The 13,651-nt window shown below is 31.2% G+C and overlaps 1 protein-coding gene across 2 annotated transcripts in view; it reads left to right on the forward strand.

The window, feature by feature from the left end:
• LOC148947825 (doublesex- and mab-3-related transcription factor A2-like) overlaps positions 1-13,651 on the forward strand; it is a 43,910-nt gene that overhangs the window by 15,377 nt on the left and 14,882 nt on the right. The window lies entirely within an intron of this gene.

Raw genomic sequence — 13,651 nt, forward strand, 5'->3', positions numbered from 1 at the left:
AAACGTCTGTGTGCTTCTCATTAACCAATACTATATGTTAACAATGGGCAAAGTTTATAACTTTCAGCCCTTCCCCTGGGAACTGTGAAGGATTAAGTCATTCTCGAAGACATATTAATTAGATCTTGAATATGCTGAACAAAATGGCTATCTCAAAATTTTAGTTGAGTGACTTCGGTAAAAAAATGAGCGTCGGAGGGGGCCAAGTTGCCCTTCAATTTTTTGGTCACTTAAAAAGGGCACTAGAACTTTTTAATTTCCGTTCGAATGAGCCTTCTAGTGATATTCTAGGACTACTGGATCGATATGATCACCCCTGGAAAAAAATAAATGTAATAGTAGATTGCCCATTCTGGATTCTATGGAGGCTATAGGAAAACATTTTTATGGAAGCTCTACACCTTTTCAAAGAGAGTGAGTAGAACCTGTAAAAGAGTTTGATAACCTCTAACTTAAAGGTATCTCGTCGGGTTTGATTAAGAATGCATCGCGTCTAGAATTAATTTGCATATGGTGTTAAATCATTTTGCCTAAAAGCTAACTCTATTTGCGAAAAAAGGGTATAGAATTTACAAAATGGACTGTATGAACGATATTATTTTGGATTGAATAATAGGGATGTAAATGATCCTAATTAGTGATCGGATTGTATGAAGGTGGAAAAACAAAGGGCTAAACTGATTAGCAGTTAAGGTATCCCCTCAGGGTTGTTAACTCATAGCTTATTTATTATAAATTTGGAATACCATCAATCTATGAAAATGGTTAACAATGATAAAATGGTCTTGTGACTTGACCTAGCTTTACTTCTTCGATGTGTTCTGGATAATACACAAGTGGCGTTTTAACAGTGTTGTCAATTTAAAATAGAGTCTAACGTTACAGTATACTAAAAAGTTGATACTAAGAGAGATGTAGATGGCAAGAAAAGAATTTTAATAAAGAAATTCAGAACAACTCTTAGAAATCCTTACAAATCAAGTAGTGTGGTGTTTATGAGTACGAACTGTCCAGGATCATAAGCACCAATGACCCTAACCACCAGGGACCTCAACCCCCAAAGGCCCCCTATCCACAAACTCCAAAGGACCCCTCCCCCCAACTTTTTGGCCCACCTTCCCCGATTTTTTTTATTTTTTTTATTTTTTTAAAAACTTTTTTTATTATTTTTTTTAACATGATATATTTTTTCAACTTTTTTTTACATCTCTTAGAATGACATGAAACATACTTAAAACATAAAAACTTTTCCAACTTCAAAATTAATATTTTCCAACTTCAAAATGGGAATGATATAGATATGCGTGTCGCAACTTTAACTATTAGAAAAATAATGTTTGTAGTGACCATTTTTTTCAACTTTTTTTTACATCTAAATCATATCAGAAAAATAGAATGACATTTTTGAATTAAATATTAAAACATATTCTTGTGCATACCCATACTCCTATTGATGAGGACTGATGGTTCTCATTCAATATTTTTTCCTGAAAAACAAACTATTTATTTTTTGAACTAAATTTTTTTCGAAATTATTAATATGGTATTTTTTTCAACTTTTTGTTTTTACATCTCGAAATCATATCAGAAAAATAGAATGACGCTTTTGATTTAAATTTTAAAACATATTCTTGTGCATACCCATACTCCTATTGATGAGGACTGATGGTTCTCATTCAATATTTTTTCATTAAAAATATACTATTTTTTTTAAATAAATATGTTTTGGACTTCGAAATTATTCAACTTTTTTTCTACATCTCTAAATCATATCAGAAAAATAGAATGACACTTTTGATTTAAATTTTAAAACATATTCTTGTGCATACCCATACTCCTATTGATGAGGACTGATGGTTCTCATTCAATATTTTTTCATAAAAACAAACTATTTTTTGTTGAACTAATTTTTTTTTTGGACTTTGAAATTCATCAACTTTTTTTCTTTTTTCTTTTTTTTATTTTTTAACCTGGTATTTTTTTCAACTTTTTTTTAAATCTAAATCATATCAGGAAAATAGAATGACACTTTTGATTGAAATTTTGAAACATATTCTAGTGCATACCCATACTCCTATTGATAACGACTGATGGTTTTCATTCAATATTTTTTCATTAAAAACAAACCATTTTTTTTAAGTAAATCTTTTTTTGGATTTTGAAATTATTCGACTTTTTTTTATTTTTTAACATGGTATTTTTTTAAACTTTTTTTTACATCTCTAAATCATATCAGAAAAATAGAATGACACTTTTGATTTAAATTTTTAAACATATTCTTGTGCATACCCATTCTCCTGTTGATGAGGACTGATGGTTCTCGTTCAATATTTTTTCATGAAAAACAAACAATTTTTTTTAACTAAATTTTTTTTTGGACTTTCGAATTTATTCAACTTTTTTTTACATCTCTAAATCATATAAAAAAAATAGAATGACACTTTTGATTTAAATTTTAAAACATATTCTTGTGCATACCCATACTCATATTGATGAGGACTGATGGTTCTCATTCAATATTTTTTCATGAAAAACAAACTTTTTTCTAACTAAATTTGTTTTGGACTTCGAAATTATTCAACTTTATTTTGTCTTTTTATTTTTTTAACATGGTATTTTTTTAAATTTTTTTTTAAATATCTAAATCATATCAGAAAAATAGAATGATGCTTTTGATTTAAATTTTAAAACATATTCTTGTGCATACCCATACTCCTATTGATCAGGACTGACGGTTCTCATTCAATATTTTGTCATGAACAACAAACTATTTTTTTTGCCAGTTACATCGGATAAAATTGGCAAAATCTAAGTGTCAGAGTGAATAAGTTTTTTTATCAGCATCCTTTATCAGATACATCGAATAAAATTGACAATATCTAGATATCAGAGGGAATAGATACTTTAACAACATCCTTTAGCGGATATGTCGGAGAAAATTGACAAAATCTAAGTATCAGAGTGATTAAATTCTATATCAACATCCTTTTCTCTGATACATAGGATAAAATTGACAAAATCTAAGTGTTAGAGTGAATAATTTTTTTTATCAACATAATTTGCCAGATACATCGGATAAAATTGACAAAATCTAAGTGTCAGAGTGAATAATTTTTTTTTCATTTCAATATCCTTTGTCAGACGCATCGAATAAAATTGACAAAATATAAATATCAGTGTGAATAAATACTTTATCAACATCCTTTATCGGATATGTCGGATAAAATTGACAAAATCTAAGTATCAGAGTGATTAAAATCTAACTATCAGAGATATTAAATTCCTTTTCAACACCCCTTTCTCGGATACATGGGATAAAATTGACGAAATCTAAGTATCAGAGTGAATAAAAGCTTTATCAGCATCCTTTGTCGGATATCTCTGATACAATCTAAGTATCAGAGCGATTAAATTCTATATCAACATTCCTTTCTCGGATACATGAGATAAAATTGACAAAATCTAAGTATCAGAGTGAATGATATTTCTTTATCAACATCTTTTGTCAGGTACAACGAATAAAGATCAAAATCTAAGTATTATGAAAAAATTGTAAGTAAGTAAGTAACAAACTATTTCTTGAATTCACTTCTTGGATACACAATACAGAAATTTAATTCGGGAAATTATGAAAAATTGAACAAATTCTTTATTAACATTCTTTATCGATTGAATTCACTTCCATCAACATCTTTTGTCAGATGCATCGAAAAAAACTGACAAAATGTAAATATAAGAGTTAATAGATACTTTATCAACATACTTTATCAGATATGTCGGATAAAATTGACAAAATTTAAGTATCAGAGTGATTAAAATCTAAGAATCAGAGTGATTAAATTCTATATAAACATCCCTTTCTTGGATACATGGGATAAAATTGACAAAATCTAAGCATCCGATTGTGTAAATACTTTATCAAAATCATTTGTCGGATATGTCGCATAAAATTGACAAAATCTAAGTATCAGAGTGAATAAATTCTATATCAACATCCATTTCTCGAATACATGAGATAAAATTGACAAAAGCTAAGCGTCAGAGTGAATATTTTCTTATCAACATCTTTTGTCAGATAAAACGAATATAATTGACAAAATTTTAATATCAGAGTGAATAAATGCTTTATCAGCATTCTTTGTCGGATATGTTGGATAAAATTGACAAAATCGAAGTGTCAGAGTGAATAATTTTTTTTTATCAACATCTCTTATCAGATACACCAAAAATAATTGACAAAATCAAAGTATCAGAGTGAATAAATGCTTTATCAGCATCCTTTGTCGGATATCTCTGATAAAATCTAAGCATCAGAAAATTAAATTCTATATCAACATCTCTTTCTCGGATACATGGGATTAAATTGACAAAATCTAAGTATCAGAATGAATAATTTTTTTCTGTCAACATCTTTTATCACTTACAACGAATATAAGTGACAAAATCTAAATATCAGAGTGAATAAATACTTTATCAGCATCCTTTGTCGCAGTGTTGGATAAAATGAACAAAATCTAAGTGTCAGAGTGAATAAAAGCTTTATCGGCATTCTTTGTCGGGTATGTCGGATAAAATTGACAAAACCTAAGTGTTGGAGTGAATAAAATATTTTATCAACATCCTTTGTCAGATACATCGGATAAAATTGACAAAATCTAAGTATCAGGTTGAATAAATGCTTTATCAACATCATTTATCGAATATAACGGATAAAGTTTACAAAATCTAAGTATCAGATTGAGAAAATGTTTCATTAACGTCTCTCTCTCAGATACATAGAATAAAATTAACACAATCTATTTAAAAGAGTGAATCAGTTCATTATCGACATCCTTGTTCAGATACGTCAGATAAAATTGACAAAATCTAAGTATCAGAGCGAATAAATAATATAACAACATCCCGTTCTCGGATGCTTGGGATAAAATTGAGAAATTATTAGTATAAGAGTAAATAAATGCTTTATCAATATACTTTTAAATGCATTATCAACATCATTTGTCGGGTATATCAGATAAAATTGACAAAATCTAAGTATCAGATTTATTAAATTCTATATTAACATCCCTTTCTCGAATACATGGGATAAAGTTGACAAAATCTAAGTGTTAGAGTAAATAAATTATTTTTCTTATAAACATCTTCTGTCAGATACATCGGATAAAATTGACACAACTTAAGTATCAGATTGAATAAATGCTTTATCAACATCATTTGTCGGATAAGTCGGATAAAATTGACAAAATCTAAGTATCAGAGTGAATAAATTCATTATAAACATCCTTTTTCGGATATGTCGGTAAAAAATTGACAAAATCTACGTATCAGAGTTATTAAATTCTATATCAACATCCCTTTCTCGGATACATGGGATAAAATTGAGAAAATCTAAGTATCAGAGTGAATAAATGCTTTATCAACATCCTTTAAATGCATTATCAACATCATATGTCAGACAAAATTGACAAAATCTAAGTATCAGCTTGAATAAATTCATTATCAACAACCTTTTTCGGATATGTCAGTAGTGATATAACAATATCTACAGGAGGGGTAATAGGACATTACTGTATGAATTAAAGAGAAAAGACAATCAGAATCAGCCTACCATGAAAATTCGTGCTGTTCACGAAACCATAGTTTTGGTGTTGAACATCATGTTTTCTGATAGAGTTATGGCCGTTCACATATCTAATGTTAAACATGATTCTTCATTATGGTATGATTATAGGCGTTGACAGAAATAAAAATGGTAAACAATCTGAGGGAATGCTAACTCCTATTCAGAGATACATATATTTTTTTATTTGAGTGATTCTCAACTGTGTTCGGTATAATACACAACTACCATTTGAGCAGTGTTGTTAGGTCCCCTACCCCAACCCAAAGGACCCCCTCCCCCTAACTATATTAACATCCCTTTCTCGAATACATGTGATAAAGTTGACAAAATCTAAGTGTTAGAGTGAATAAATTATTTTTCTTATAAACATCCTCTGTCAGATACATCGGATAAAATTGACACAACTTAAGTATCAGATTGAATAAATGCTTTATCAACATCATTTGTCGGATAAGTCGGATAAAATTGACAAAATCTAAGTATCAGAGTGAATAAATTCATTATAAACATCCTTTTTCGGATATGTTGGTAAAAAATTGACAAAATCTAGGTATCAGAGTTATTAAATTCTATATCAACATCCCGTTCTCGGATATATGGGATAAAATTTACAAAATCTAAGTATCAGAGTGAATAAATGCTTTATCAACATCCTTTAAATGCATTATCAACATCATATGTCAGACAAAATTGACAAAATCTAAGTATCAGCTTGAATAAATTCATTATCAACAACCTTTTTCGGATATGTCAGTAGTGATATAACAATATCTACAGGAGGGGTAATAGGACATTACTGTATGAATTAAAGAGAAAAGACAATCAGAATCAGCCTACCATGAAAATTCGTGCTGTTCACGAAACCATAGTTTTGGTGTTGAACATCATGTTTTCTGATAGAGTTATGGCCGTTCACATATCTAATGTTAAACATGATTCTTCATTATGGTATGATTATAGGCGTTGACAGAAATAAAAATGGTAAACAATCTGAGGGAATGCTAACTCCTATTCAGAGATACATTTTTTTTTTTATTTGAGTGATTCTCAACTGTGTTCGGTATAATACACAACTACCATTTGAGCAGTGTTGTTAGGTCCCCTACCCCAACCCAAAGGACCCCCTCCCCCTAACTTTTTAGCCCCCCCCCCAATTTTTGTCCCTCCCTCCACCAAATCCTGCCCCTAACTCCTCCTCCCCAACCCCCTGATAACCCCCCTCCAACCCCCTCCCTACAACCCCCCAATTTTTTTAACATGATATATTTTTCAATTTTCTTACATCTCTTAGAATGACATGTAACATACTTACTACAAAAAAAAATCACATTTAATATTTTCCGAACTCAAAATGAGAATCATATAGAAATGTTAGTCGTGACTTTTACTAATAGAAAAATAATGTTTTAGTGACCATTTTTTTTTAGTTTTTTTTTACAGTTTTTTTCAACTTTTTTTTTTACATGACTAAAAATCAGCAGTCAACATGTTCCATCTACAAATTGTTTTCCCGAGGAAAAAATAAAAAATCAATGTAAAAATTCACAAAAAAAACAACATGCAATAAGTTTCACGAATAAAAAGAATTAACATGTAACAAGTCCCAAGTACAAATCCAGTTTCATTTGGATAGATATCAATGTATAGGTTTCACAAAGATTAAAATCAACATGTAACAAGGTTCATGAAGAAAAACCAGCATATAAAAAGTTACACATACAAAAAAAAATCAGAGCGCAACAAGGTCCATGGAGAAAATGAGCTTCAAGAGGAGATAAAATAATGTGCAAGTTTCTCAATGAGAAAAGTCAACATGCAACAAGTTACACAAACCAAAAAAATATGCAACAAGTTCCATTAACAAAACTAGCACTCAACAAGTTCCTTGAACAAAATCAGTTTCACGAGGAGAAAAATCAGCGTACTCGTTTCGCAAAGAGAAAAAATCAACATGCAACAAGTTTCAGGTACAAAAAAAAACAGCCAGCACACAAAAAATATCCACGATAAAAAATATGCATGAAGTATGTTCCATGAACAAAATTAGTTTCAGGAGGAGAAAAAAATCTATGTACACGTTTCTCGAAGAGAAAAAATCAATAAATGCTATATCAACATCCTTTAAATGCATTATCAACATCATTTGTCGGGTATATCAGATAAAATTGACAAAATCTAAGTATCAGATTTATTAAATTCTATATTAACATCCCTTTCTCGAATACATGGGATAAAATTGACAAAATTGCAAAGAGAAAAAAATCAACATGCAACAAGTTTCACGAACAAAAAAAAAACAGTCAGCACACAAAAAATATCCACGATAAAAAAAATGCATGCAGTATGTTCCATGAACAAAATTAGTTTCAGGAGGAGAAAAAAATCTATGTACATGTTTCTCGAAGAGAAAAAATCAATAAATGCTATATCAACATCCTTTAAATGCATTATCAACATCATTTGTCGGGTATATCGGATAAAATTGACAAAATCTAAGTAGCAGATTTATTAAATTCTATATTAACATCCCTTTCTCGAATACATGGGATAAAGTTGACAAAATCTAAGTGTTAGAGTGAATAAATTTTTTTTTTTAAACAACCAATCACAAAATCACAAAACCTGCAACAAGTTTCACATATAAAAAAACAGCAAGCAACAAACTCCACGAACAAAATAAACAGTCAGCACGCAACAACTTCCATTAATAAAATCAGTTTCACGAAGAGAAAAATCAATGTACAAGTTTCGAGAAGAGAATAAACAAAATCACACTGCAACACGTTTCACGAACAAAAGATCATCACTCAACAAGTTCCACGAACATAAATCAGCGTGCAACAAGTTCCATGAACAAAACAAGTTTTCTCAATGAGGAAAATCATTGTAGAAGTTTCATGAAGAGAAAAATCAACATTTAACATGGATCACGAACAATGAAATATGCATGCAATAAGTTCCATGAACAAAATTAGTTTCACTAGGTAGAAAAAAAAATCAGCGTGCAGCAAGTTTCACGAAGAAAAATCAGCACTCAAGAAAGTTCCACAGGCATAAATCAGCACGGTCAAGTTCCATGAACAAAATTGGCTTCAAGAGAAGAAGAAAAAAAATCAATGAGCAAGTTCCACGAAGAGAAAAATCAACATCCAACAACTTTCATGAACAGAAAACCATCATGTAACAAGTTCCTTGAACAAAATCAGTTTCACGAGGAGAAAAATCAGTGTAAAAATTTAGCGAATGGAAAAAAAGGAACATGCACCAAGTTTCACGAACGAAGAAAAAAATCAGCACGCGATAAGTTCCTTGAACAAAATCAGTTTCACGAGGAGAAAAATCAGTCTACGAGTTTCGCAAAGAGAAAAAAAATCAACATGCAACAACTTTCACGAACAAAAAAAACAGTCAGCACACAAAAAAATCCACGGTTAAAAAAATATGCATGCAGTATGTTCCATGAACAAAATTAGTTTCAGGAGTAGAAAAAAAAATCAATGTGATTGTTTGAAGATGACAAAAAATCAACCTGCAATAAGTCTCACAGATAAAAAAAACAGCAAGCAAAAAGAGATTCTAGAAGTTTCATGAAGAGAAAAATTAACCTTTAATATGGATCACGAAAAATGAAATATGCACGCAATAAGTTGCATGAACAGACTTAGTTCCACTAGGTAGAAACAATGTACTTGTTTCACGAAGAGAAAAAATAAACATGCAACAAGTTTCAGGAATAAAAAATCAGCCCGCAACAAGTTCCTCGAACAAAATCAGTTTAACTGGGAGAAAAATCATTGTTTAAGTTTCGCGAAGAGAAATAATTAGCTTGCAAAAAGTTTCACGAAGAAAAATCAGTACTCAACAAGTTCCACAGGCATAAATCAGCACGGTCAAGTTCCAAGAACAAAATTGGCTTCAAGAGCAGAAGAAAAAAAATCAATGAGCAAGTTCTACGAAGAGAAAAATCAACATACAACACGTTTAACGAACAGAAAACTATCGTGCAACAAGTTCCTTGAACAAAATAAGTTTCACGAGGAGAAAAATCAGTGTACAAATTTCGCGAAGAGAAAAAAAAGCAACATGCAACAAGTTTCCCGAACGAAAAAAAAATCAGCTCGCGATAAGTTCCTTGAACAAAATCAGTTTCACGAGGAGAAAAATCAGTGTACGATTTTCGCAAAGAGAGAAAAAAAAAATCAAAATGCAACAAGTTTCACGAACGAAAAAAACAGTCAGCACACACAAAAATCCACGATTAAAAAAATATGCATGCAGTATGTTCCATGAACAAAATTGGCTTCAGGAGGAGAAAAAAAAAATCAATTTTCATGTTTCACGAATAAAAAAATCAACCTACAACAAGTTTCACGAATAAAAAACAGCAAGCAACAAGTTCCACGAACCAAAAACAATACGCAAGCAACAACTTCCATTCATAAAATCAGTTTCACGAAGAGAAAAATCAATGCACAAGTTTTGAGAAGAGAATAAATGAAATCACACTGCCACACGTTTCCCGAACAAAATATCATCACTCAACAAGTTCCAAGAACATAAATAAGCGTGCAACAAGTTCCATGAACAAAACCAGTTTTTTCAAGGAGGAAAGTTATTATGGAAGTTTGACGATGAGAAAAATCGACATTTAAGATGGATCACGAACAAAGAATTATGCATGCAATAAGTTCCATGAACAAAATCAGTTTCACTGGGTAGAAGAAAATCAATGTACTTGTTTCACGACGAGAAAAAATAAACATGCAACAAGTTTCAGGAATAAAAAATCAAAACGCAACAAGTTCCACGAACAAAATCTGTTTAACGGGGAGAAAATCATTGTTTAAGTTTCGAGAAGAGAAAAAATTCAGCATGAAACAAGCTTCACAAAGAAAAATCAGCACTCAACAAGTTCCACAGGATTAAATCAACATGGTCAAGTTCCATGAACAAAATTGGCTTCAAGAGAAGAAGAAAAAACAAATCAATGTGCAAGTTTTATTTCAGGAGGAGAAAACAAAATCAATGTAAATGTTTCACGAAGAAAAAAATCAACCTGCAACAGGTTTCACGAATAAAAAAAAAACAGGAAGCAACAAGTTCCACGAAAAAAAAAAGTCAGCATGCAACAACGTCAATGAACAAAATCTGTTTTATGAAGATAAAAATAAATTTACGACTTTCACAAACTTATTAAACAGATTGCTGGTGCAACATGTATCTCTACCAAAAAATAGTCATTTTGTCGGCTTCACGAACTAAAATCAGCGTGAAGCAAGCCTTATGTAGAAAACCAGCCTTACAAAAAATGAAAATCACGCTTTAAGCTCCACGAAGAGAAAAATCCACATTGGACATGGATCGCAAACAATACTACGTATCTGCAAAAAGTTTCCTTAACAAAATTATTTTCACCAGGTAGAAAAAAAGTCAATGTACTTGTTTCACGAAGGGAAAAAATAAACATGCAACCTGTTTCAGGAATAAAAAATCAGCACGCAATAAGTTCCTTGAAAAAAATCAGTTTCACGAGGAGAAAAATCATTGTTTAAGTTTCACGGAGAAAAAAATTCAGCATGCAACAATTTCCACGAAGAAAAATTCAGCATGCAACAAGTTCCACGAAGACAAATCAGCACTCAACAAGCTCCACAAACATAATTCTGCACGGACAAGTTCCTCAAACAAAATTGGCTTCAAGAGAAGAAAAAAAAACAATGTGCAAGTTTCACGAAGAGAAAGTCAACATGCAAAAAGTTTCATGAACAAAAAACCATCATGCAACAAGTTCCAGGACCAACAATCAGCACGCAACAAGTTCCTTGAACAAAATCAGTTTCACGAGGATAAAAATCAGTATACAAGTTTCGCGAAGAGAAGAAAAAGCAACATGCAACAAGTTTTACGAACAAAAAAAATCAGCACGCAATTAGTTCAAGAATCAGAAAAATATGCATGCATTATGTTCCATAGACGAAATTAGTTTTAGGAGGGGAAAAAAATCAATGTACATGTTTCACAAAGAGAAAAAATCAACATGCACCAAGTATCACGAATAAAAAACAGGATGCAAGATGTTCCACTAACTAAAAAAAACAATCAGCACGCAACAAGTTCCACTAACAAAATCAGTTTCACGAGGTGAAGAATCAGTGTAAAAGTTTCGTGAAGTGAAAAAACAGGATGCAACAAGTTTCACAAACAAAAAAAAATCCTCACTCAACAAATTCCACGAACATAAATCAGCATGCAACAAGTTCCAAAATCAGCATGCATCAAGTTTCACGAAGAAAATCAACACTCAACAAGCTCCACAAACATAAATCAGCACGGTCAAGTTCCATGAACAAAATTGGCTTCAAGACAAGAAAAAATCAATGTGCAAGTTTTACGAAGAGAAAAATCAACATGCAACAAATTTCATGAACAAAAACCATCATGCAACAGGTTCCATGAACAACAATCAGTTTCACAATGAGAAAAATCAGTGTACAAGTTTCGCGAAGAGAAAAAACAGTCAGCACACAAAAATATCCACGATAAAAAAACATGCATGCAGCATGTTCCATGAACAAAATTAGTTTCAGGAGGAGAAAAAAATCTATGTACATGTTTCTCGAAGAGAAAAAATCAATAAATGCTATATCAACATCCTTTAAATGCATTATCAACATCATTTGTCGGGTATATCAGATAAAATTGACAAAATCAAAGTATCAGATTGATTAAATTCTATATCAACATCCCTTTCTCGAATAAATGGGATAAAATTGATAAAATCTAAGTGTTAGAGTTAATAAATTATTTTTTTTTATAAACATCCAATCACAAAATCACAAAACCTGCAACAAGTTTCACATATAAAAAACGGCAAGCAACAAACTCCACAAACAAAATAAACAGTCAGCACGCAACAACTTCCATTAATAAAATCAGTTTCACGAAGAGAAAAATCAATGTTCAAGTTTCGAGAAGAGAATAAATAAAATCCACCGCAACACGTTTCACGAACAAAAGATCATCACTCAACAAGTTCCACGAACATAAATCAGCGTGCAACAAGTTCCATGAGCAAAACAAGTTTTCTCAATGAGGAAAATCATTGTAGAAGTTTCATGAAGTAAAAATCAACATTTAACATGGATCACGAACAATGAAATATGCATGCAATAAGTTCCATGAACAAAATTAGTTTCACTAGGTAGAAAAAAAAATCAGCATGCAACAAGTTTCACGAAGAAAAATCAGCACTCAACAAGTTCCACAGGCATAAATCATTACGGTCAAGTTCCAAGAACAAAATTGGCTTCAAGAGAAGAAGAAAAAAAATAAATGACCAAGTCTTACGAAGAGAAAAATCAACATGCAACAAGTTTAACGAAGAAAAAACCATCAGGCAACAAGCTCCTTGAAAAAAATCAGTTTCACGAAGAGAAAAATCAGTGTACAAATTTAGCGAAGAGAAAAAAAGGAACATGCACCAAGTTTCACGAACGAAGAAAAAAATCAGCACGCGATAAGTTCCTTGAACAAAATCAGTTTCACGAGGAGAAAAATCAGTCTACGAGTTTCAGAAAGAGAAAAAAAATCAACATGCAACAACTTTCACGAACAAAAAAAAAACAGTCAGCACACAAAAAAATCCACGGTTAAAAAAATACGCATGCAGTATGTTCCATGAACAAAACTGGTTTCAGGAGGGAAAAAAAATCAATGTGCATGTTTCACGATGAGAAAAAATCAACCTGCAACAAGTTTCACGAATAAGAAAAACAGCAAGCAAAAAATCATTGTAGAAGTTTCATGAAGAGAAAAATCAACATTTAACATGAATCACGAACAATAAAATATGCATGCAATAAGTTCCATGAACAAAACTAGTTTCACTAGGTAGAAGCAATGTACTTGTTTCACGAAGAGAAAAAATAAACATGCAACAAGTTTCAGGAATAAAAAATCAGCCCGCAACAAGTTCCTCGAACAAAATCAGTTTAACTGGGAGAAAAATCATTGTTTAAGTTTCGCGAA

Source organism: Artemia sp. Qi Xiang Cuo, chromosome 10, assembly GCF_049724085.1.
Source record: "Artemia sp. Qi Xiang Cuo chromosome 10, ASM4972408v1, whole genome shotgun sequence".
Taxonomy (NCBI): domain Eukaryota; kingdom Metazoa; phylum Arthropoda; class Branchiopoda; order Anostraca; family Artemiidae; genus Artemia; species Artemia sp. Qi Xiang Cuo.